Source organism: Heliangelus exortis, chromosome 1, assembly GCF_036169615.1.
Source record: "Heliangelus exortis chromosome 1, bHelExo1.hap1, whole genome shotgun sequence".
Taxonomy (NCBI): Eukaryota; Metazoa; Chordata; class Aves; order Apodiformes; family Trochilidae; genus Heliangelus; species Heliangelus exortis.
This window is the reverse complement of record NC_092422.1, coordinates 28,436,866-28,461,646: the sequence shown is the minus strand read 5'-3', so window position 1 is coordinate 28,461,646 and position 24,781 is coordinate 28,436,866. Positions and strand designations below refer to the sequence as shown.

Here is a 24,781-nt window from a genome sequence, read left to right as displayed (position 1 = left end):
TACATTTTTATAGCAAGAAGTAGAAACTAGATCACAGCATATCGCTTTAGGAAAGCCATCCCAGGGGGCCCTGAGCTCTAAGAAAATACAAATGTGAAGTGCATCCCCCTTGTCTGCAGCTGTTTGAGAAGGGGCTCCCCACTTCCCCATTCTGCTGCTGCTGTTTAGATCTTTAAATACCTTGTTCCAAACCTCTGTCATGTCTCCAGTGTCCGTGTGTGATGGCAAGTAAGAACAATTAGTTCTTTAATGTCCAAACCAGTTAGCAAATAACCTCCTGAAGTCTGCTTTCTGTGTTTTGTGTCCTCCCCAACTCCCCCTGCAGCTTCTGGGATGAGACACCGGTCTGGATTCACATGCACTGGGTAGCCACTGACTTTTATGAGATAAGCAGCCCAGTGTTTGCACCCCGTGACTCTGTCTCACAAATGCTCCCTAGTAAAGACCAAGAATAAGCTATTAGATTCAAAATTTGAAAATGTGAAAAGGTCTTAAGTGTTTCATCAGCTGGAGAAAAAATCCCATCATTACACTGCTACTACAGCATCCACCTTATTTGTGGCTCCAGCTCGAGCGCATGAAACTTAATTACGCAGTAGTACAACTCCAAGACAGATTTAACATATTGCAATAAGAAAAGCTTTAAAAAACCCCACTCCTTCATTAATAATTGAAGTGGTGCTTGTGCTGGCAGCAGAGGAAAGCAAAATGATGCCAGCCTGTGGAAAGAAGCAATCTTAAACTGTTTCAATAAACTCATATAAATCTTGGGTTTGTGCACATTTAATCCAGAACATGGAGTCAACAGATGGAAAAAGCCATTAGGTTATCTACTGTGTGTTCCTGGCAGTGCAGGACTGCTTTCTGCAAGCAGTGTTCTTCTGTTGAATCAGTCCAGTTGTCCACACCCCAAACAATGGGTCACTCACTTCCTAGAATATCTGCCTTTGTAAAGACTTTTATTTTTGGGGATTTTTTCCCTTCCACACTGGGCAGTTTAATTTCACCTTGAGATTTCATCCACTGTTCCTAATTGCATCCTTTCTGCAGAAGGAGGTAGCTCCTCTTGGAGTTCAGGCCCTTCAAATATTGCTAAGAAAATTGCTGCCTCTCTTTTCTTTTGCAAATGTTTTTAAGCCCAGTCCTATGCATATTTATCCTTTTAAATCTTTCTTCCATCAGCCCCCGCATCCTTTTTGCTGGTCTTTTTTTTTCCTGTCTCACTGTGCATACATCTTAACATGTCTGCTGGTTCTGCTGGTAATACAGCAGTCAGGACAGGTTTGGCAAACCATTACATCCAAAGTGGAAGATAATTAATCCTATTGTTCTTCCATTTTACAATTGAAGATAGGCAGTTTGTTTTTGCTTTTGCTTGGACTCTCTTCTCACTGCCTTCTGGGCTGGAACAGATTGTCCCCTCCAGTGCAATTTCAGCCACATTCAGTCCTTGAAATTGTGCTCGCAGTTTTTTCCCTGAAAAATATGGGGGGAAAAAAGACAGTGAATTAGGAGCTTTTGAAGTTCCCATTTCGTATCTGTTTCATTCCATCATTAACCCTGTCAGTGTCAAAAGGGTTTGGGAAAAATCAGATATGGGGAAAAGCTGGTGGGATAAAGAAAGGGAAAGGGCTTTGCAGGACTGATGTGAATCAGTAGGAAAAAGGCACTTCTGAGCAGGAGAGGTGGAGAGGACATAGTGAGGATTATATTGGGAGGTTGAACTTGGGAGGCCAAGTAGGCAGGAGGTAAAGATGTGGCATTGATGGGACAGAAGGACAGAGGAGGAGAGGAAAGGGGTCTGGTACCATTGTCCACTAAATTTATTGCTTGCTGGATGTGTCTGGCGGGAAAAGCAGACTTCATGTTGCAGCAGAGAACATGGTAAAGCTGGATTTGTAACCTTTCTAGGAAAACCTTCTGAATTGAGAGCTGGTCAGGAGAGAGGATGATGTGGTATGGTGATGTGCAGCAGAGTTAACAGGCATTAAGATGAAGGAGTCTTCAGCCATCATGTGTTTAACATAGCAGGACACTGTCACAAAGAAGACTGGCAGAGGGAAGAGCTTTAATGATAAAAATCCCCCCTGGCAAGCAGGAGGACTCCAAACCCTAAGGGAAAGATCTGTTCAAGTTTTTCTTTTAGTTTCTATCACTAGAAGGGGAATATTCTGTAATGGGGTTGTAGCTACAATATTTGAATAAATATCCATCAGTTGGTTTTGGGTTTAGCTCCATGATGCTTAATGGCCACAGGAATTTCTCAGGGGCTGACAGCCAGAGAAGCACCAAGCAACTTACTGAGGTTTGCAAGCAACCCACTGGAACAGATTAGCATGTAAAAATAATGGTTGTTTTGTCTTGATTTTTTTTGTTTTGTTTATCAGCAACTTTTACACACTTTTTCAGCAACCCTGTTACTCATAAGATTTTAGCCACATTTCTGTTTTTCTTCTTCTTTAAATATGCAATCCAGATTTTCCTTCTGGAAAACAGGAAACATCCAGCAAGCAAGTATTTACGTGTAAATCAAGCTTGACCCTTCCTATTTTAAGTCTTTGGCACTGTCACACCCATAAGCATTCAGGGCAAAAAAAAAAATCAAGTATAATTTCTCATAGTAATAATGATAGAATTTACCTAACAGTAAAGAAGTTTAATGTCGAAAGCTCCTTTTTTTTTTTTTTTTTTTTTTTTAATATTACTCACTGTCCTGAAATCATTAGTCATAGTGATGTCACCCTCCCCTGTTTCCCTTGCTCTAGCTGCATGTTTTTGGGCAGGCTTTCAGAAAGTGCAAGCCACCTCATTTTGCAAGATGCTTTTTGTCCACAGTGAAGCTCGAGGTTCCATGGTATCCAGTGGTGAATTTTCACCAGTCAAAGTCGAGGGTCTGTGAGCTATTGACACTGGAACAAGTTGCCCAGGGTGGCTGTGGATGCCTCATCCCTGGAAGTGTTTAAGGCCAGGCTGGATGGTGTTTTGAGCAGCCTGGTCTAGTGGGAGGTGTCCAGATGATCCTTAAGGTCTCTACTAACTGGAACCATTCTATGATTCCATGATTGCTGTAAACCAGCAATCCTCCGTCCTGTCCCAGGCAGGAAAATATTTGTAGGTGTTTACCCTGTCCTAGACACACAAATAAATGAGGAAAAGAAAAAGCAGGACTGGCCCTGCATGGGATTCTGATATTTTGCTTGTACCACAGCACCTCAGGAGGTGTGGAATTGTGCTTGCTTCTTTGGAAGAAAAATGAATCCATGCTTGGGCAGACTTACAGGGCAGATTTTGTCCAAAGGGGTCCCTGCCAGTGGCACGTTCTTATCATAACTTGATGCACCTTCTGATCTCAGCCCTATCAGTATGTTTTAAAAGCTGCTGAATGTCTTTTCCTTGCAGAAGACTCTGCATTTGGCCACCCTAACTTTGACTCCTTCATTCCTTCACTTGCCATGCTGGTTTTCTGGCCTTACATGCTCCTTGCCACGCAAGGGTCTTGAGAAATTGCTTCTGGAAAGTGATCTGAAATTGCAGGGAGTCCCACATCCTTGCTTCCCAGATTTCTTTGTAAAATATTCTATTGGATCATAGAATAGTTTGGCTTAGAGGGGACCCATAAGGATCAAAGAGCCTGACTCCCTGCTCCCAGCAGGAGTAGAAGGAACTTTATGCAGAAAGTCATTCCCTGGTGTTATCAGGGCTCTGTAGCTCAACCAGTTGCCACACAGACAGAATTACCTTAAATGAGAAAGGTGGGTTTTTTCTCAAATAAAAAAGAAGTTTTAAAATTTTATTTAAGGTAAAGCTTAAACTACGGAGCTGTTCCGGTGTGGCTTGTAAAATATAGCACTAGATCCAGCAGAAGGATCATTAAAAAAAAAATCCTGCCAAACTGGAGGCTGCAGCTTAAAGGAAAGGGGTGAATGGAGCCAAGTTTATCCCCAGGGTGGCAGGCAAACCCCTGGAAGCCATGTAAGGATGACAGTGCTGCTGCTGAAGAAGAACTGAGGACACAAGTCATTGAGAAACAGCACCAAACATGCCCTGGGGGAGAACATGTTTAGTGGATGCAATCCAAAGAGGACTTACTCTGGGAAGAGAGGTACTGACTGGCTCATCCTTGCTGGATTTTGATGCAAAGGCTCAGTGAGGCATTTTTTACCCAACAGATCCAGCATGGACTGGTTGGGAATGAAACACCTAGCCAGGACTGCTTGAATTTTTGGCTGTGTAAAAGACAGGTCCACCAAAGCCTTTTCTTGTTGGAAATGAAAACAGGATGGGAACTGTATATAGATTTGAGGGCTGGTAGAGTTTTTTCACCCTGGATTGGTTGAAAATGGTTGAAATTTCAGAGTAACTTAAGTACTGTGTGCAGTTTGGGGCACTGCAGTATAGAAAAGACATCAAGCTGCTGGGAAGCATCCAAAGGAGAACAACAAGGATGCTAAAGGGTCTGGAAGGCATGACTTATGAGGAGTAGCTGAGGTCACTTGGATTGTTTAGTTTGGAGCAAAGGAGGCTGAGGGGTGACCTCATTGCAGTCTGTGGGTACCTCAGGAGGGGAAGAGATGGGACTGGCACTGATTTCTTCATCCCTGTGACTCAAGACAGGACTCAGGGAAATGGCAGGAAGCTGAATCAAAGGAATCTTAAGTTAGGTATTAGGAAAAGGTTTTTCACCAAGGGAGCAGCTGAGCAGTGGAACAGGCTGCCCAGGGAAGTGGTCACAGCACCAAGCCTGTCTGAGTTCAAGAAGCATTTGGATGATGCTCTCTGGCACATGGTGTGAGCCTGAGCATACCCTACACAGGGGCAGGAGGTGGACTTGATGATCCTGATGTGTCCCTTCCAACTCAGCAGACCCTATGACTCTCTGATTCTCTGATTCTAAATAGCTGGGATTCTGTGTTTGGTTTCCATTCCTACCTTGTGAAGCAGTGTAGAGTGAAGACAGGGTACCCCCTGCAGATATATAAAAGCCAACAGGAGAGATTCCATTTAGCTGATTATTAGTGTAGGTATGCAGGAAGGGATGATAGACACAGGAAGTATTTCTAGAATTCTACACAGAAGAAATGGAAGTAGCAAAGTCTAAAAAAGGGATAGGAAGGGAAGGAACAGAAACAGGTTGAAGTTAAGAAGTGATTTTTCTTCCACCATTTTGTCCCCTTCCCTTTCTTGAAATTCCCATGGGAAACCTTGTGAACTAGAATTTTAGGAAATACATAGGTGACAGGACTTTTGAATTGGATTAGACTCAATGTCTATAGAGGATTCTTTGTCATCTCTAGTGACAGGCTAGAAAAATGAGACCCTGAATCTCGCTGTAATTTTTACTTGTACAGTTCCAGTGCAAGTTGTTCAGTACAATACTGTCCTGAAGAAGTACAGAAAATACCAATTTCTGTCATTTCTTCTTCTGTCAAGATCAGATGAAGTACTGAATTCAAAATAAAGGTAATAATTGCAATACTAAAGTATGATTTCTAAAACCTACAGTACGTCTAGTGTAATGTCATATTGGTTTGGTAATGGACATCTCTAAATCACCTGTATTTTGCACAAATCCTTACCCTCTTTTTCTGATTAAGTTCTTCACAGTTTGTAGCATACCCAGCTAAAATATCATCCCCTTGTTTATAAGATTATACTAACCTTCATCTCATGGCAACAGCTGTAATTGGCATCCTAACACTGCTTTTGCCCGATGATTTTATGATGTTAAACATTCATATTAAGTTAAAATAGCAGCAGGAGCCATAAACTGAAGTTACAGTGTGAAACTCTTTGATTGAAACCATTTTTTATTTAGCCACAGTGGGCAGCTCATAAGCTTTGCACATGGGAAACATGAAGAGGAATTTAGGACTGAAAAAGGGATACACTGATGACCATCCCCTCATCCAGCACATTATGGCATTGCCACTGGAGAATTCAGACCTGATCTGAATGGGGAAGGAGATGTATAAGACTCAGTGGAATAATAAGACTCAGGAATCATTGTGGGCTCACTTGCAGATATGGACAGAAAGAGGACAGTGTGATGTAGTGGTACAGACTTCACACTATCTTGGAAAATTTGCTGCCTGGCCATAACTCTTCAGATGTCAGGAGAACAGGCCCAAATGACACAAGATCATATCTTGACCTGAAATGATAATCAATTGCATTATTGGTCATTGGTATGGAAATGGAAAAGTTTCTTTAGAAAAATATGGAAATTTTGTTGGGAAGAGGTATTTTTTATTAAGATGAAAAAAGGTTTTTCCCCAGGATCTGAAAGTGTTTAGGAGAGAGCAAAGCTTTCTGCAGAATGGTTTTAATAAACCCCCTAATATTCCCATTGCTGCAAAGTGTAAATAGAAAACATTAGATGAGTTCCAGTGCTTGGAACTGGATGATCTTATCACCCTTCTGGAGAAGCAGAACCATGAGCTCCCTCTCCCTTGCTCAGGAACAGGAGATGAGAACATCACAGCTGGGGGTTTCAGATGCAAAGCATACACATAATTCCACCCACCAGAGAAGAGATTATTTACCAACATAAATGTGATTTTATGTGTGTGGCTTAAACCAATATCTACTTATTTTTTCTTTTTTCCTTTCTCCCTTTTCTGGAGCCATTTCTTTTGTCCACATTCACACCTAGACTGCTTTTTGGTTTAGAGGGAAGACTTTACCACTCTAATCCACAGGGGCTCAGGACCTCACAGTAGGTATTAAAAACTTTTTTTTTGACCCTTTTAATATTATACCAAGTGCTGCTGAGCAATTAAGTGCAATAAATCTGTGTAAACTGAATGTATAATTCCTCTTAGGAATACAAATTTGAGAAAAATTAAGTGGCAAGAAATTAAGTGGCAAGAATTGTGTCCTTTTCTGCTATTCCACTGTGCCTAATGCTATCAGGGGGCAATGACCTCAGCCCCAGACTCAGCTTATATATGATATATAAACACAGACACTGACAACCCATGCTGCCCGCTCCTGTCTGCCCATTATTGGGGAAGAAAGAGAGAAAGCAGGAGTGCTGTGTGCCTTAAGGTACCATCTAGAAGCTCCTACTATTTGGAGCTGAGACCGTGAGAGCTATGAGCTTCCTAATGACCAAGAATTCACTGCAACTAAAAAAAAGACACAAAAAAATACTTCCCTTGGCGTATCTTGTAAAGAGAGTGATGATTCCAACTCAATACACAACAGTTTTAGGTTGAAAAGTTGTTATTGAGGGTTTTTGATTTGTTTCTGTCCTGGTTTAACTAGCTAGTCCTGCCAGAATACAGGAGAAACCTCCTGCTATTTTAGTGTAGACCAGTCTGGTCGTTCTTCACTCTTTTACTGAGTTTGCTTTCCTAAACACAGCAAAGGGAATGACAACATTTTTGTGGACTTCAGTTCTGTCTCATCTATCAGCCTGTCTCATCGCAGGTGGACCAAGTGCCACATTGCATGATGAAGAAGGATGGTTCCTCACCAAACTCTGACTCTTGTTTCCTTTCACTGATTTGTTTTTCTTGACCGAGTTGGTGTCAGTTTGATTAATATTTCCATGATCCAAAAATGTGTTAAGAAGGGGAGAGTTTGATTTTAACATTCCATTTTCTTGTATGTTTATGTTACTAAAATGATAAAACTGCAGTGGATGCCACTGTCTCAGACTGACATCCTCAGAGAAATAAACTTGCTTCCAGTGTTAGCTGGAGAAATGCAAGGAGAAATGGCATCTGTGATGCCAAGCCAACAACCCCTCTTTCTTGAGTTTCAGAAAAGCTGGTTCACTCCAATCCCATTAAAATAATAACTCAGTGAACTATTTAAATTTCCCCTCAACTAAAACAGAGGCTTAAATAGTTTGTTGCCTTCAACAGAAAAGCAAAATAAATTTCACTGGGTAAAGGGTAAACTGAAACAGAGTTTCTGCCTTTGAGGTAAACTGGGACCTGAGTGCTCAGCTCAGATTAAATTATAAACTTGACTGGTTCCATGTAGCTCCTTAACAGGTTCATCTGTGTTTGCATTATTACCTCAGCCATCACCTACAGGGACAAACTGCTTCTAGGCAGATGGGAATTGATAATCATCTTGCATACTTGGAGACATTCTGTTTCCAGGAGACTTTCTGCTGGCCACACACCAAGTGCCCCCCATCCAGCTGTGCACTGCTGGGGTTGGGTTCACCTGGGCTTAGGGCCAAACATCCCCCAGCCACTCACTTGCTCCTGAAGAGGACAGGGAGACAAAATGTGTGAAAAAGCTTGTGACTCAGGACAAAGACAGGGAAACCTGCTTGCCACTTACCATCATGGGCAAAACAGACACCCCTTGGGGAAAATCATGTTAATTGCTTTCTAATTAAAAATGAAACGAGGTGGTAATAGACAAACACTCTCTCTTTCCTCTCTTTCTTCTCAGGTTCAGCTTCACTCCTTTATTCCCAACTCTTCTATCTCCTGCTCCTCCAGGTGGGCAAGGGAGATGGGGAATTGGGGGAGTGGCTTATAGTGAGTACACAACAGCTTCTCTATGATGCTCATATCTGCTCAGACTTCCCCAGTGTGGTCTCTTCACCACCTGCAGCTTCCTTTAGTGCACATTTACTTGATCTATCTGGTGTGGGGTCCTCCATGGGCTGCAGGTTGGATGTCTCCTCTGGCATGTCATCCTCCATGAGCTGCAGTGTGGATATCTGCTCTGGTGTGGTCCTCTCTTGTCCCTGGGGTACCTCCTCCCCTCTTTCTTCTGACCTTGGTTTCCCACATTTTTTTTTTTTTTTTTCTCCACCTCTCTCTTTCTGGCTTTTTTGCCCTTTCTTAAATTTGCTTTCCTCAATGCTCTGCTACCTTGGCTTCTGGGCTCAGCTGTGCCCTGTGGTGCTGAGCTGGATCTGGCTAGAACTGGGGCAGCCCTGGCTGCTCTTCACAGAGTCCACCCTGCAACCCATCCCCTGCCAAAGAGAGGGCACAGACACTCTGTACAAAAGCTCAGGGAAAACCTGCAACTCCAGCAATTCCCCTAACAATATTCCTGACTTCACGTTATTCATTGGATGCCTCCCCAGGTTGATGGGCAAAGCCCAAGTTAGGTTAGTATCACATTTTCCTCACTCATAGAACAAATCCCCCTTCCCTTACAGAGTCCCATGAAACTGGAGACACCCAAGTTCTGGATTTCTCCTCACTGAGGTGTATGGTTTCTCTTCAGAGATGATGAAGAGTTCTGGGTTTGCTGCTGGCATTTCTTCCTCCAAGGCATAAGGTGTCCCATGAAGGCTGCCAACAAGAAGGCACTAGAAAAATTTCATGTGGGGATAAAAGAGGTGTCCTCTTACAGTTTTAATATTTTTCTACTAGAAACAAGCAAAGATTTCATAAGCAGACTTCTAAAATGTCTGGCAAGAGCTGATATTTAATAGAGGCACTCCCGTGCAACAGTGGTTTTCTCTGTTCAAAGAACCACAAAGAACACAACTTAGAGCTTCAAGTATTAGTGAAAACAAAAATAATTCTTACCTACCTTCTACTGATTCACACTTTGCATAATGCTGGGCAGTTGCAATGCCCTTAAGAGCACAGTTACTCTGCAATCTCATCTTTCCATTCTTTTGCAACATTAACTTTTACCAGTTGTTTACACACCAACTGGGCTGTTATAAATATGCTATGAATCATGACTGTGGTACTGATGTTTTGCTAGTGAAACCAAAGAATACAAGGGGAGTGGGGTTGTCTGGGTTTTGAGGTGTTTGTTTTTTAAAAACAAAAGCCTCCTTGTTTAATTTTTTTTTTTTTTTTTTACAAAATAAGCTGCATAGGTATGTAGGATGTCGCTGAGAATAATATCTGAGAGCAGAAGGTTTTGGTGAAGCTGGGAAAATGCAGTGGCAACAAAAAAATGGTCCCTTATCTAATCACAATGTATCTTTTGAGAAAAGAGGAAAAAAGAAAAAAGATAACTGAAGTCTGACAAAAAAGCTGGACTAGAAATTTAATTCATGAGTAAGTCAAACCTCTTCAAACATTGAATTTTATGAAGTATTGCAAATTTAAATTGATATTTGCTAGGTGTATATCAAATTAGTACCCTGATAATATTATTACTACATCCTATGTACAGTGCTATGTATCTATTATATATTGCATATTTGTGCATAGTTCATATATATGTGAAAAATATTTCTCAGCAGTTAACTTTGGAACTGTTGGCTCTGGGGAGGTTTTACCCTATCTTTGTAAAGAATTTATTCCTTTTTCTGTGAAATTAAGTTCATCTTCTTTATTAAGAGATATTACTCTGAAAATATAATACCCTGATGTACATTCTACAAAGAACTTAATTTAGGAATCCATGCAGATTACAGAAAACTACCAGACATGCAGTATGCAGACATTGGTCAATATCAAGACACTTAGGAAGATGATATTTAATCTATTTCAATGATTGAAGTCTTTTTATGGAGCTCAGCTGAAAAATGACTCTACCAGCTCATGCACCTGCTACTGTAAGGTAGTTAAGGTGCATACAGTTCTGTAAGAACTGGGCAGTTCTGTCTCATAAATAAATAAAAGTTGTTCCCTGGGTCATCGAGTCACAGGTCCAGTTGAGAATGAAAGCTGTGCTGGAGGCAGCTTGGAAGAGCTGGATGTTATTTGCAGCCAGTCCTCAGCCTGGCTGTCACCAGGTCCCAAAGGATCTCTGGCTTCCCTGATGCTGCCCCACTCCCAGGAAATGCAACAGTAATGCCTGATTCAGGACATGGATATTCCCTCCTGACCTGCTCAGCCTTAGACCCCAAATCCCAAGTCCTGGTTCTAATTTTGCATCCTAGCATCTGGAAACAGACAGTATTTATTGGGACAGAAGTTACTCCTTCTGGTGGTCTAAGGTAGTTTGTTAGAAAAAGGCTTAAGAGACTAATAGGGTTGAAAATAAAAATAAATCCAAAGCTCACTATGCAGACAAGCTACCAGCTTTTGGAAACCACAGCCAGATTGACTGGAGAACAGAAACTCAAAAACTCTTCTTATTAACTCATCCCAACAAGTGATCACAGCAGCTCATGGGAGGTGTAGGTGGTTGCTCTTTGCTTTCTCTGCTAGAAAAGCTTTCTTAATATAAGAAGAAATACATTTCTGACTATATCTTTGGTGCCAGGAGGTAAATAGCTGAAATCCTATTGTACCTAGGACAGCAAAAGTTCTTGGAGTGATGTTGTCTTCTCCTGGGACAAATTACTGTCCCTTATGTGTTAAGCAGAAACATTTACCTTACATTTTCACTGTAAAAATTTTAGTCTAAGAAGGTTTGGTACAATATTTTTTAAAAAAGGAAAACCTCTCAGCTTCCAAAATAATTTTTTTTCAGTTCTGTTTTCTGTCACAGCTAAAGAAATAACATTATTTTTCTAATTTTTTCCCCCCCACAACTAAGAAGACAGACAGAAACTAAGATCTCATTTTTCAGCAAGGTCAAACCAATTCATGACCCTTTTTACGTTTAGCACTGAAGTCATTTACTGTGACAAAGTCCTCTGTTTGTGTAGGCAGAAATGAAGCCATCACCATGCAATTTGCTGACACTGGCTAACAGAACATATGTCTGGGTTTGGGCTGGGACATGGCAGATGTCATCCTGTGGGATGCCCAGGGGAAAAGTGAAGAGATGACCTCAAACTGTACTTCTGCCTCCAGCCAAGCAGTACAAACCCTCTGTCACCCACCCCACTGTGTGTTGTACCCTAACAACAGCATTACCCAGCACTAAAGCTGCTGCAGTCAATGGGGAACATAAACAGCCAGGGTTCATTGTTTAGTGGTTTTATGCTCCAGGTCTTCATCATGTGCTTGTCTGGTATTTGAGTAGGTGGTAGAGGCACAGGCTTCATAGAGAAAAGGATGGCAAGGACTGCATGTGGCCCTGTTGACAAGCCATTCCCTGCTTTGTGAGGTGGCCACAGGCAGGTGGCTGCCTTAGCCACCCATCCTGAAATCAGAGGGGTTAAATTTCCTCCCTGCTCTCCTGAAGATGAACTCTTTGTTGACCCTTGCTCTTCCATGGCTTTGGAAGCTGTTCCAGTGCCACCACCAAATGAACAGCAAATCCAGTCTCACACACAGGTGGATTTTCTGATTCAGCAGAGCAGGTGCCATTTCTGGGTCTGTAGAGAAGACAAATACCCCTCTGAAATGCAGAGGCAAAGTCTCCGGGGAGATGTGTCTTGCTGCAAAGAGCTGAGGGCAAAATGAGTTTGAGAAGAGACACAGGCAGACTGTAAAAGCTGCATGAATATGTAAGGCAGGGGGATTTCTGCAGAAGACATTACTGCAGACTCAGCTGTAATTAAATTGCCCATAGCTGCTGTTTCTCTGTCCCTTTTGAGAGTGGAAGATGCTCTAACCAGCAGCAAAGTAGAAGGAAAACTTTAGATGTAACCTCGGATTGCAAGTTACTCACTGTGACCTAAGAGAAAACCATTTTATTTTGCCTTGTCACCTCACAGGAATCCATGATCAGTAATGAATAAATTGCTTTACATTGGGAAGACTTAAGAGTGCATTGTCTTGAAAAGGTGGGAAAAAACCTTAATTTCAGGTATGCATCTTGGTGGTTTAATCCCTTTCCCAGTGGGAAGAGAGAGGGAAGATTAAAAAGTAAGGGAAAATTTCAGGAATTTTCAGAGTTTCTTCTTCTTTCTTGTTTTCTATCTAAAGAGTGTGCTTGTGAGAGAAACAGAGGGAGAGGATGCAAACAGGATGAGAGTGCAGGAGAAAAAATTGTGAAATTCTCCCATTCTTCCCATTCTTTTCCCCCTATTTCTTTCTGGTAAAAGGAAAGAGAGAGAGAAAAAAAACAAGGGGAGGACGGTGATGTCAAGGAATCAAAACACAGCAGTTTTTTCTTTTAACAGGGCAACTTTATTTGCCTTTAAAATTCTGGCCAACATTTCCAATGTGATGAGAACTTTTAAAACCAGCTCTGCTTGTTACCCCTTGTTGTTTGCATGTATGGAACTCTGTGTGTCTGCAAGAAGACAAAATCATTCTGAAGCATTTGCTTCTGTGCTGATGGATTTGGCAAGAAGTTTGCTTCAAGATATGTCAGTAGAAATGGATGCTACTCTTGCTGACACCAGATAGGTCTCTCTTCAAGGTAAGAAGGCAGAGCACTGTAATGCTGCAAAAACTATTTGGGAATATACAGTGAAGTGAAAGTGAGGTTACCTCAGGGAAGCTCAAATTGAATTTGCAAAGTAGCACTCAGAAAGTATATCTGAGGAACAGAGCATGTCTGCATATGTGAAGAAAGGAAAAAGGAATGTGGGTTTGCAGGCAGGAAATAAAAAGCAAATTGATAACTGTGCCATAAAGGCTGGGGACAAGGACAAGCCTAGAAAAGAAGGAAAAAAAGCACAGAGTATGAGAGAGCATTATGTTTAAAGGCAAGAACTGCTGAGTGGGAGAAGAACCTGGCTTTTGTGTCTTTTAGGAAAGCATTAAATATAGGGAGATGAACTATAAGGTGAGGGAGAATGGGGTCCCCAGGTTGCAGGCAAAATTTCATACCAGCCATACCAGTAAGCCCAGTTGCAAACCAGTAAGCGTATAATTCAGATGCAAACTCCCAATGTATTCTATGACAAATGACACCAGTATAAAATACATTTGTGGTAAGAATATTTCTCAAAGTGAGTCACAAGAACACACAGCTAAATTGCCACTCTCCTCTTGTAAATGTCTTCCATTTGTCTGACCTAATTCTTTCCCATGAACTTCCAAATGGGACAACTGGTATTTTCCTTATTAGAGTTATCAGGTCTGAACATGATGCTTGTAGGTTATTAACTTTATATCAGACTATCCTTCAAATGCTATACTTTAGTTCTTGAGGGATCCTGAAGCAAAGTGAGATACTTTGCTCTTCTTAATCAAAGGCTCTAAGGCATCAGAGTTAAAGCTAATTAGGATTTATGAGACTTTAAAGGGACTATAATTTGTGTGGGAACACAATAGGTGACAAGGGATTTCCGATTATGACTACAGATCTCAGCTGTGCTTGGGTACCACACTTTGACAGTGTAAATCATTAGCAGTACATCACACATCATTCATCTATTTCATCTTATTTTCACTCTAAGGCAGGGAAAATACTGTGCACGTGACACATTTTTGTGGCCCACCTTTTATTAAAATCTAGGCTGAAGCAGCAATTAACACCTCCTGCTTAAAAAGCACTCCTTTTTGGTAGAGTCACAGCAGCTCAGACATCACTTCCCCATTCAGATGTCCATCCTGCTTTCCTCTGAAAATCTGGATCACATCAGGAGCTGGCATGCAGTTGCTGAGTGCTTGCTGGGAACTCTGTCAGAGGAAAACAAACCTGCTCCAGGGATTTTAGAGTAAGTGCTCTTGAGACCTCTTTGAACCATCCCACTAAATCCAAGACAGATGTTCCACTGTAAAAAACAGCTTAACATATTGTTTATAGTGATCATATATTTATATTGCATACAGTATAAAAAAATTAAAACATTTTTGAATTCGATGAAGACAGCAAATTGCTATAAGCAGAGATGGAGAGAGGACAGTGATTTTATATAATCTGTATTAGACAAGCAGGAAATGTTTCCAGTAAAAGAAGAGAGATCATGATAGGGAAAACTTCACTACTAGGATGGCTTTCTACTTGGCACCTAATACCAACAGATACCTCATGAATGAGATTTCTTTAGGAGCCTGTGATGATGACAGGAACTTATTTTGCACTGGGTATGCTGTTGCTGTGTTGGGACATCTTGGTGGGAGACTAAAAGGTGACAGGGAAAGATTTCTCTTTTGTACACATATGAGTTTAGGAATTATCAGAATCAGGTATAATTAATTGTGGAAGGGACTTGAAGAAGTCCTTTTAGTCACCCCCCTTCCCTGTGGATGGATAAGTGTATGTCCTAGCCAGACCCTGTAGCCTTGCTAAAAGTGCCAATTATTCCTAAGATCCCTGTTTCTGCATATCACCTTTGTATATTTTTTTTTATACTTGGTTTATTATACCTTGTGGCAAAGAACTTTCTGTTCCACATCTGGTGTAAAATGAAAACATTGATTGAACCTTCTGTATGAAAACTCTGTATTGGAAAACACCTGGTGGGCATGGAAAACTTTTGAACTCTGTTTCTCTTTTAGTAGTATTTTCATTAATGTGAGGTTTACTGTCATGTCCTTCTTCAAGTATCTCTATTCTAAATGGAAGAAGGAAAATTTTTTACAACAATTTCTCATCAGCTTTTGCTTTTTTCGTTGTTGTTTTTTCGTTTTTTGTTTTTTGGTTTTTTTTTTGTTTTGTTGTTGGTTTTTGTTTTTTTTTTTTGCTTGGTTTGGTTTTCTCTAAGGATCTAAGAAATAGTTCTCTTTTGGGATTTTCCCATTGTATTTTTCATTTTTATACTCAAGACAGGCCTTCAAAAGATCTGTGTGGGACAGAAATATTGCATTCTTTGCCACTTATGAAACTGCTGTTTGTACATGCCACAATTGTATTCAAATTTCTTTCAGCATCCTGTTCTTGACTCATATTCAGACTCTAATCTACTATAACCTCCAGATTATATTTTTGCTGCTCTGTAATAACTTTTAAAAATATAAGGCTCACCAAGTCTCCTAATCATACTTCTCAGAGAAGATAACAAGTTATATTTAGGATACATATGGTCAAAAGTGGCAGTGATGGTTTTGGAGACTGGATTTTTGAGTTGTTAACAGCATCTCAATCATCTGTAAATTTCCAGAGAAATCCAAGTAATCACTTCAATAGTAGTAGGTAGTGGCAGTGTTCTTGGATTGTTTCTGCACTATTTTGGGATACATATGAGGAAGAGGGGATGTCACATACGAAGTTAATACTCCATCTCCCATATGGAGCTCTATATAGTTCTCCCTGATGATCTTGCATGAACCTCAAATTGACTCCAGAAAATTACAACTGCAACTCATCAGTTAAACTCAGTTTCCTGCCATGACAAGGAACTGAACTGTCATAACCAAAGGAAGAAAATTTTGAGTTATTTTGAGACTAGAACAGGACAATGTGGCTTTTTTCATGAGAAAGACATCTTCCAGTGAAGGAAACAGACTTGTGACAGAGCTATGCAACTCTTGTTTCTTCTACAGAGACTTTCAGGCTGCATTTCTGTTTAATTGGCATCAAGCCTTGCATCAGACCCAGTTTCAGGGTTATGCTTTCCTCTGAGCTTTAATTTGCACTTAAAGCTACACTTCACTGACAGAACACTGTCCTACTACTACTATTTTCTCACCTACAGCTTTTCATTTTAGAAAGAACCTCTGCCCTCATGAAGATGTTGTTCTCCTGGTCCCCCACAATTTTTTCTCTTCTTCACTGCCACCAGTAGTGTAGCAGAAGGGGTAAACCCAGAAAGCAAAGAGTTGGTATTGAAGGTTAAGTTGGTACAAATCTAATGAACAAGCTTACTGGGAACAAAAAAAAAATTGTATAAAGCTACGCAGTGATATTTAGTCTAATTAATGCCACCTGACCACTCGTTTATCCAGGGAGTCAGGGGCACGTGGGGTACAGAGTATGGGGAGTAGGTATCTCTGATCCAGATATCACAGGTCCTTCATTCTGATGACTTTTATGATTTTCCCAGTTCTTCCTATTAGGCTGGTAGTGCTTTCCTCAGCAGCTGCTTTGCCTCCATCAGCTTTCAAGTTCCTTTTTTTCTCTTCTTCTCTCTTGTTTAGGGAATGTCTGTTGTCCTTTGTTTTACCTCTTAATTGCTCTTCGACTAAGCAGCATTTCCTAGGTTGTCCTGAAGTATGTTTGGAGTAAAACTAGAGAGGATCTTTTTAAAGGAAACAACTGTTTCAGTTCAAATGAATGTCAGTAGGTTTACAGAGACAACTACATGCATCCCAAGATCTGTGAGGTATTGATTTTCCAAACCATGGCTGCACAAGAAAATGAGTGTTAAACAAAACCTGGCCTTAACTTGAAGTCACAGACCTGCTGCTGCCTCTCTGGGTACCTGAGTAAGTCCAAGAGACAGTTACAGTCAGTTTTGGGGAATCAATTTCAAATTTTTCAATCCCGTCTCTCTGTATTTTGCAGGTGTGTATTTGACCCAGGTGCAGAACCTTACACTTGGCCTTACTGAAATTCATGCAGTTTGCATGAGCCCACCTTGAAAACCTGTCAGGGTCCCTCTAACTACTACTTCTGGAGGCAAGATATTTGCTAATACCCTCACATGAACTGAAATTTGAAATCCAAGGCCAGGTCCTTTTAAAATTTTTCTTCCTGAGAAGTACATACATGCATCTTTATGTGTATATACAAGGAATATGCTCGTTTTTGTTAGGGGAAAAAGGAGGAGGGAAAGAGGATAGGGGAGATAATGAGAATTTTCCTCTTTGTTGTTTTTTTACACTACTTTCAACAGCAGAAGCTGCTCCTTTCTCCTCACTGCAGCTGTGTGGCCATTGCAGTGTCTGCAGTAATAATATGACAGTGGTACTGGCAAATGCAAAGCTCAGTTGCTATAACCAATGATTAAAAGATAGTTGCACAGAAGCAGGTGATTTTGTCCACAGCTATTTCAAATGAAGGTACATTTTTCCCAGCCATGTGCTGGTAAAGTAAATGCATGTGTTTAGAAGCCATTTTCCAGTAACATTTGTTTGCTTTTATGCCTGAGCATTTCACACTCCATTACCTGTCAGTCCCCTCTATGAAATCTGTCAGCATACAAAATCCTCTTTCTCCCTGTCTGCAATGAAAAGCTGCTGAGGACGTGTAACACAGAGAAAAAAATAAGCAGCTTCTCTTAAATAAGTTGCTAGTTGGAAAAATAATTTCCAGTGGAGACACTGACATCTTAGTGAAAAAGTTACTGATGAGAATAATAAAAAACAGAGTAGGGTAGACAGCTTTGTGAAAGGTATGGAAATATCCTCTATATAACAAATACAGATCAACAAGTTGAGATACAAACAAACCTAAGTAATGGGGTTTGGAGGTTAGGGGTTTATTCAGGATAGCACAGGGGAGTACACTTCTATTTTTTAACCATCTTTGGCCTTGCTGCTTTTGCAGGAAGCTTCAAATCAGCCATTATGTTCTTTATTATTATATACCACGCCCTGTGGGTATGAGGGCAGGTGTAATAGATAAACTCTGTTTTTCTTCTCTCTGTCCTTTCAGTGAAAATTATGCAGGGCACCAGCATATGCTAAATACCATCTTTGAGGGAAAGAAGGAGCAACAGCACGGAAAAGAAGGGTATTTTATTGTTTGAAGAAACTTCCTGGAAATACAATTTCCCTTCAGCAAGTGATGTATTTTTCACTCAGGTGTATATTTTTATTATTTTTAAATATCCAAATAAATTGTGAAAGACTTAATTTATTATTAAAAGGGTGCAAAATTAACAGTTTTAGTGTGTTTCAATAATTCTTTGCTTTCTGAGATGAACTTATTAAGGTCTTCATATGAACAATAGGAATTAGCTTTAATTTGAAGCTCTGTCAGAAGAGTATCAATATATAGCAGGATTCTGCAATCTGTCCAGACTTTTTTTCATAAAGACAATACTATTTTGAGGATTGAATGTGAATTGAGACTGGACATAATAAAGCGTTTCTTAACCCAAACAATTTAATGAACTGAAATAAGCAAGATTTTAAGGTAAAATATTACCTATTTTCTAGTATAAAACAGCAGAATTTTGTGTAAAAAGTTTATCAAATTTTTCTGTACACAATATTTTATACATATCTATAATATGATCTAGCATTTAACCAGGTTTCAACCTTTCACTTATTCTTATGATTTTCTAAACAAGTTAAATTTTTAAAAAGAAAATGGAGGTAGATCTTGTAAAGACCTTGTTGCTCTGCAATGCAAACATACATTTATGAATTTTATGTCTTTGAGTAATTTCCCACTTCCACTTTTACTTGGTTTGTCATGTTAAGCTTCTAAATAAGAATGGTGTCCTTGACCAACAAACCTGTTGTTTCTGTTGCATTTTATTTTTCATTGGAGTCGTAAAATCGAGCACATATGGAGCTGTTGTTGTTTAGCAGGTTTACAGCTCTAAGGAAAAGGACTTGAAGGTGTTGGTTGATGAGAAGCTCAATGTGAGCTGGCAATGTGCACTTGCAGCCCAAAAAGCCAGCCATACCCAGGGCTTCATCAAAAGAAACCTGGCCAGCAGGCTGAGGGAGGTGATGTTCCTGGTCTCCTCCCCTCTCATGAGAACTCACTTGAAGTACTGAGTCCAGTTCTGGAGCCCCCAACATACAAAGGAGATGGAGCTGTTGGAGTGAGTCCAGAGAAGGGTCACAAAGATGATCAGAGGGTTGGAGCACCTCTTCTAGAGGACAAGCTGAGAGGGTTGGGGTTGTTTATCCTGGAGAAGAGAAAGCTCTAGGGAGACCTTAGTGCAGCCTCCCAGTACCTGAAAGGGCCTACAGAAAAGCTGGGGAGGGACTTTTCACAAGGCCATGTAGTTACAGGACAAGGGTTAGTGGTTTTAAACTGAAAGAGTGTAGGTTTAGGTTAGATATTAGGAAGAAATTCTTCACTAAGGCTGTGCTGAGATGCTGGAAGAGGTTGCCCAGGGAGGTTATGGAAGCCTCATCCTTGGAAGTGTTCAAGGTTATACTGGAGGGGCTTTGAGCAACCTCGTCTAGTCAGCATTGTCTCTGCCCATGACAGGGACATTTGAAATAGATGAATTAGTTCAAAGGTAGGGTGGGAAGACACTGGCACAGGTTGCCCAGAGAGGTGGTGGAAGCCCCATCCCTGGAAGTTTTTAAGGCCAGGCTGGACAGGGCTCTGAGCAACGTGATCTAGTGGGAGGTGTCCCTGGCCATGGCAGGGGGGTTGGAACTGGATGATCTTAAAGGTCTCTTCCCACCCTGAAAATTCTATGACCTTTAAGGTCTCTTCCTACTGAAACCATTCTATCCTTCCATCATTCTAACCCCAGCAGGCAATTAAGCCCCACACAGCTTCTCTGCTCACTCCCTGGAGCAGAATATTAGAAGGGTAAAAGCATGAAAACTCATGGATTGGGATAAGGTCACTTTAATAGATAAAGCAAAATCCACAAAGAAGCAAAACAAACAAAGGAATTAATTCCCATTGGCAGGCAGGTGTCCAGCCATCTCCAGGGAAGCCAGGTTGAGCATGACTTCTGTGGTCTGGAATATACCATGGGTCAGTTTGAACACATTGCTCTGGCTATGATGTTCCCTCCCAGCTTCTTTTGTACCTGCACACCAGCAAAACATGGGAAGTCGAAAAGTTCTTGATTTCTTGGCAACAACTAAGAACATCAGTGTATTATCATCATTCTTTTCATACCAGATCCCATAATAAAACTCAAACACAGTTCTATTCTAGCTGCTAAGACGGAAATGAGTTCTACCCCAGCTGAAACCAGGACATGAGTATTCTAATTTTGAAAGGGTTATAAAAAGTCTTCAGCTTTTGAGAGAAATAAAAGTCACACAAAGTATGTCTCCACTTCCCAACATTTATCATTTTTTAAGAACTTTCACTTTTCAGTGGTGCTCAACCATTCTGTAGGAGCTTCTTGCAATAGGAAACCGTTTTAAGATTCTTTCAATCAAAAGACATAGAAAGAAAAATGGTGCAGGATACCTACCCCACTGATTCAGACGGACAGAATTTAGGCTCTTCAGTAGTTTTGAAACCTGGAAGGTACAGAAAATTATTGCTATACGTACTCCAGGTTATCTTTTCATCTATCTCCAGCACCTTACTGTATTGTATAAAGACAATTAGCAAGAAGCAGTTATGCATTAGTCTGCTCCATTTATCTGTGGGCAGAAAGGTGTGTCCCAAAGTCAGCATTAGCATTAGGGTGATATGTTGTCACAGATGATGCATTGCCAAGCTCAAGCTAATTGACTGCAGTACACACTTGACATTTGCAAGCAGTTCTTAACAGTTTTATTGTTGTCTTGAAAATAATGGATTGTTCCCCTTTAGACCATGGAGTCACAGACAGTTATCAAAAACATTTTTGTGTCTCCATGATTTGCCTCATCAATGGTGTCACAAAAATAAGCTCATTATTTTTCTACATGGACTTTAACATCTTTCTCAACTGAAAGACTAATCAATATTTTCAAATGATGCCTAATGCTGTTGTCTTAAGAGGAAAAATGATTTTAGCACTTAGAAATCTTGGAATAGCACCATTCATTTGGCTGTTAAATGATCTGCATTAAAAAAGTGTGTGTACTGTATGATAGAGTGCTGTATCAACCTTTTTCTTTTCCAAGCTTCCAAGGTTTTCTTTTGTCTCATATTAGAAATTATGATGATCATTTATGTGCTCACAAGCAACCGAGAAAATGTCTCTGTAAAGTACAGTGAATCTTATGGGAACTATCATTTTCTCTGCTGAACTGTGGAAATAATTTCTGTACTTATTCCAAGAATGCTCATTCCTCTGTTTCCTACTAAGGGCTGTGTCTTGATGTGTTAATAAAATGTTATTATCACAATCTCTACTGTGTCACCATCTACATGGAGAAACATTGTAATCAACTGCTTCTAAATCAATAATGTGCAGATTCACATTTGGATGTGATCAATCAATCCAGCCTGAAACCACAAAGTGTTGGGCTGATAAACACTATATATGAAACAGCCAATACTTAGCTCTACTTTTGATAAACATTCCAGATAAAATCCTATTCATATATGAAAATGTCCCAAGAGTAGTATAACCCTAGCTGCAGTTCTTTGCATTTTGCATCGTCATGGCAGGTGGAATAATTTTTTGCAATTTATGAGGAAATTTTATGTTGTTTGATTATAGGTCTACTCTGTAGATGTAAGCTGATGTCTGTGATCTTCTCCACAGTCCCTCCCTTCTGATACATGTGGCCTGGGGGACTGAGAGCCATCTTCAGGAGAAAATAGTTTCACTTCAGTTGTACAAGGTCCTCGGGTCACAATACTTCCCGCAGCTCTTCCCTTTGGTGGGTTTCTTGATTTGCCAGCAAGATCACAAGTTTTCCAACCCTTTTCTTCTGTGTGGCATCTTCCACCCCAGCTGTCTCTGCAAGTCTTTGCTTTGAGGCTGGATGTGAAGGGAATCCATCTCTTCTCCTGGCTCCAGGCTCCACATGAACCAAGGGCAAGCTGGCACTCACCAAACAGAGCCTGGTGGGGCTGGAGACCTTCTGTCTTCACAAACTCAAAAATTTAATGAAAATATCTGATGATTTCTGGTAAGACATCTGCCAAGGACCTCTAGCTTCAATGCAAGTCCTTTCTTTTTTTCTTTTTTTTTTTTTTTTCTTTTTTTTTTTTTCTTCCAAGGTCCAAAGCCCTGCTTTTCACACGCCACATACTAAATCTTTACAGTAAAATCAGCTAAAATGGATGTCTGGTAACTGTTGCTCTTTATATAAGTTTTCATTTACTTTCTTAGTTGTTTCTCACTTGTGGGCAATGCACCTGAACAGTGAGTGAAGGGATACTATATATATAAATACCAAAAAAATTTCTAAATGTCCTCAAACAAAAAGTCTTGTCTGTGATTTTTTTTTTTAATTTTAAGTTTGCACTTCAAAGCAGTATTGAAACAATATATTAATTTCTATTTGGGAGGCTTTGTGGTTATTTTCATTAAAAATCTACATTCTATGAGGTTGAATTCTGTTCTGAAAACAGTATTAGATTGATAGCTAAGTGACTTAGTGCTGATCTGTCCAGGTTTCCTTGATGATTGATTCAATCTTCCTTTCACTCATACAAGAAAGGAAATGAAAAAAATGGCCTAAAGTGAGGGCTCACTAACCACCTCACAATTGCCTGTAACAATCTTCTATCTGTCTTTACATTTTTAACAGTTGTAGCAGATTGCAGTGATATTCAGCTGTAGATTAATTCAGATTTTTGTATGTTCTGAAGCTAAATTATGCAGCTCAGGTTAACTGTTCATTAGAAAGCAGCTGTGTCTCAGACCCTGTGACACCACTGTCATAATGCCTGATGCTTGGGAGAAAATATTAGGGCAGCTAAAGATTTTTACCTTGTGTATATGGTGGTTAGTTGAAAACTTGACTGCCTGCAAGTATTTGAATATTATAAGAAGTGAAGCTGGTAGGGGTGTTTAAAAAATACCTACCTAGGGAAGAGAGGCTTGGAATTAAAAGCAAGAAATATGATAGGTAATTTTATTTTTTATTTTTTAATTTGAAAAGAAATTATTTTTGTTGGGCAAAAATTTCAATGAGTAAATCTGAGAGAGCCATGTAAGCTCACAAAATAAAATCTCTTAGCTCATCCCTTAAAATAGCTTCAAGAATGCTATATCTACCAATAGAGACAAAAATATAGTAATAATAACACTTTTATAATGATAAACTGACCGATACAAATGAAGTTCATAGAATAAGTAAAACAAAATAACCCTGTAGCATCATCACAAACAGGGAGTGAGGAAAACAAAGTCAGAAAGTAAAAAATAATGTTAAACAAATCCACAGCAGTTTACCAATATTTTGTGCATGTTGTATGCGGGGAAAAAGCCTAAACAGCATATTAAGGCCAGAAAAATGAAGGAAAAAAATCATATGATGGTTGCATGTATAATCACTATTCTCTCCCCTCTGCAAGGAATATCATTAAATGTGTGGGATGAATCGGATCACAATGGGGGGAAAATAGCACAGAGGAGCAGAAGACTGCATCATGATGCAGACAGTGAATTAATCAGAGAACCAGGATTATTCGGGTGGTTATAAATGTAACTTTTCCCTTTAAAGCTTGAAATAAATCTTTGTCTCTATATCCTTAAAAATCTTCTCCTCAGGAGCAAGTTATCACGTGAGACTTACAGCCTTGTTGGGCAAGTGGTTCAGTGCTCCAGTTGCTGTATTTATGAGCTGTTGGCCAGAGAAGATTGTCATCCCAGACAGCAGATGGATGGATGGCATCCAATGCCTTATCTTTAGAGGATGGTTAAAGATGCCTGAGCTTGTTATGCTGAGCAGAATTTGCTTTATGTGCCAGGATCTGATGGAAGTATTTAAAGGTGTAAAGAGAAGCACAGCCAGATCAACCAGACCAGGTTCAGTCATTCCTTACAGCCTTTCAGAACACACTGGTGATGCTTGGCAGTGTGATAAACAAATGTTTAAATCCTCTTCCCTCTTTTTAAACTTGATTTGGCATTTTCCCAGCAATATTTATTCCTGAGGGTTTCAAATTTTAGGAGATGGTGATTTTTAATAATTTATAACTCACCCAAAGTTAAATGGAATTTGATGGGACAAAATATTTCTTTAGCCTGAGGGTTTCCTCCCTCCTGAATTGGAAGGTTTTTCTGCAACTGCAGGGGTGAATTAGAGCAGCCTTAAAAAAAACAAGAGTCTTGCAAGAATGGGATGTGTTAGGCTGTCTTCTGGAGACCACTACTTGCTCCCTTGCAAGGGCACCTGTGGTCATTTTTTAAAGGACCTCCTGTATGTGCAACTTCATACATGGAACCTAAAAAGTAAAAAGAGCACTTAGCAGTGACAGAAAAGCTTGTGTTTCCAACCTCTTATTCACCTCCCTGAAGTTGTGCCACACACCTGAAAAGGATATGAGCTTTATGGCCCACAAGGAAAGCAAGGAAAAGTTGTTCTGGAGTCTGGTAGATCAGGAAAAGAAGTGAGGTGGACTTTTTGCCTCATTTTAGTCAAAGACATCATCTTTATTGCATCAAGTGTTA

The 24,781-nt window shown here is 40.1% G+C and overlaps 1 long non-coding RNA gene across 4 annotated transcripts in view; it reads right to left on the bottom strand.

Moving 5' to 3' along the window:
- Positions 1-867: 867 nt before the first annotated feature.
- The window catches only part of LOC139794155 (uncharacterized), a 32,109-nt gene continuing 8,195 nt past the window's right edge, over positions 868-24,781 (bottom strand). For 2 of the 4 annotated variants that reach the window (XR_011724985.1, XR_011724984.1), the window contains 2 exons: positions 20,690-20,738; positions 14,241-14,357 (listed from right to left, as the gene is read on the bottom strand). This is a non-coding gene — a long non-coding RNA (uncharacterized lncRNA). Of the gene's footprint in view, positions 1,477-13,070; positions 13,183-14,240; positions 14,358-20,689; positions 20,739-24,781 lie in introns of those variants that run through there. The other 2 variants (XR_011724988.1, XR_011724987.1) reach the window with 2 other exon arrangements.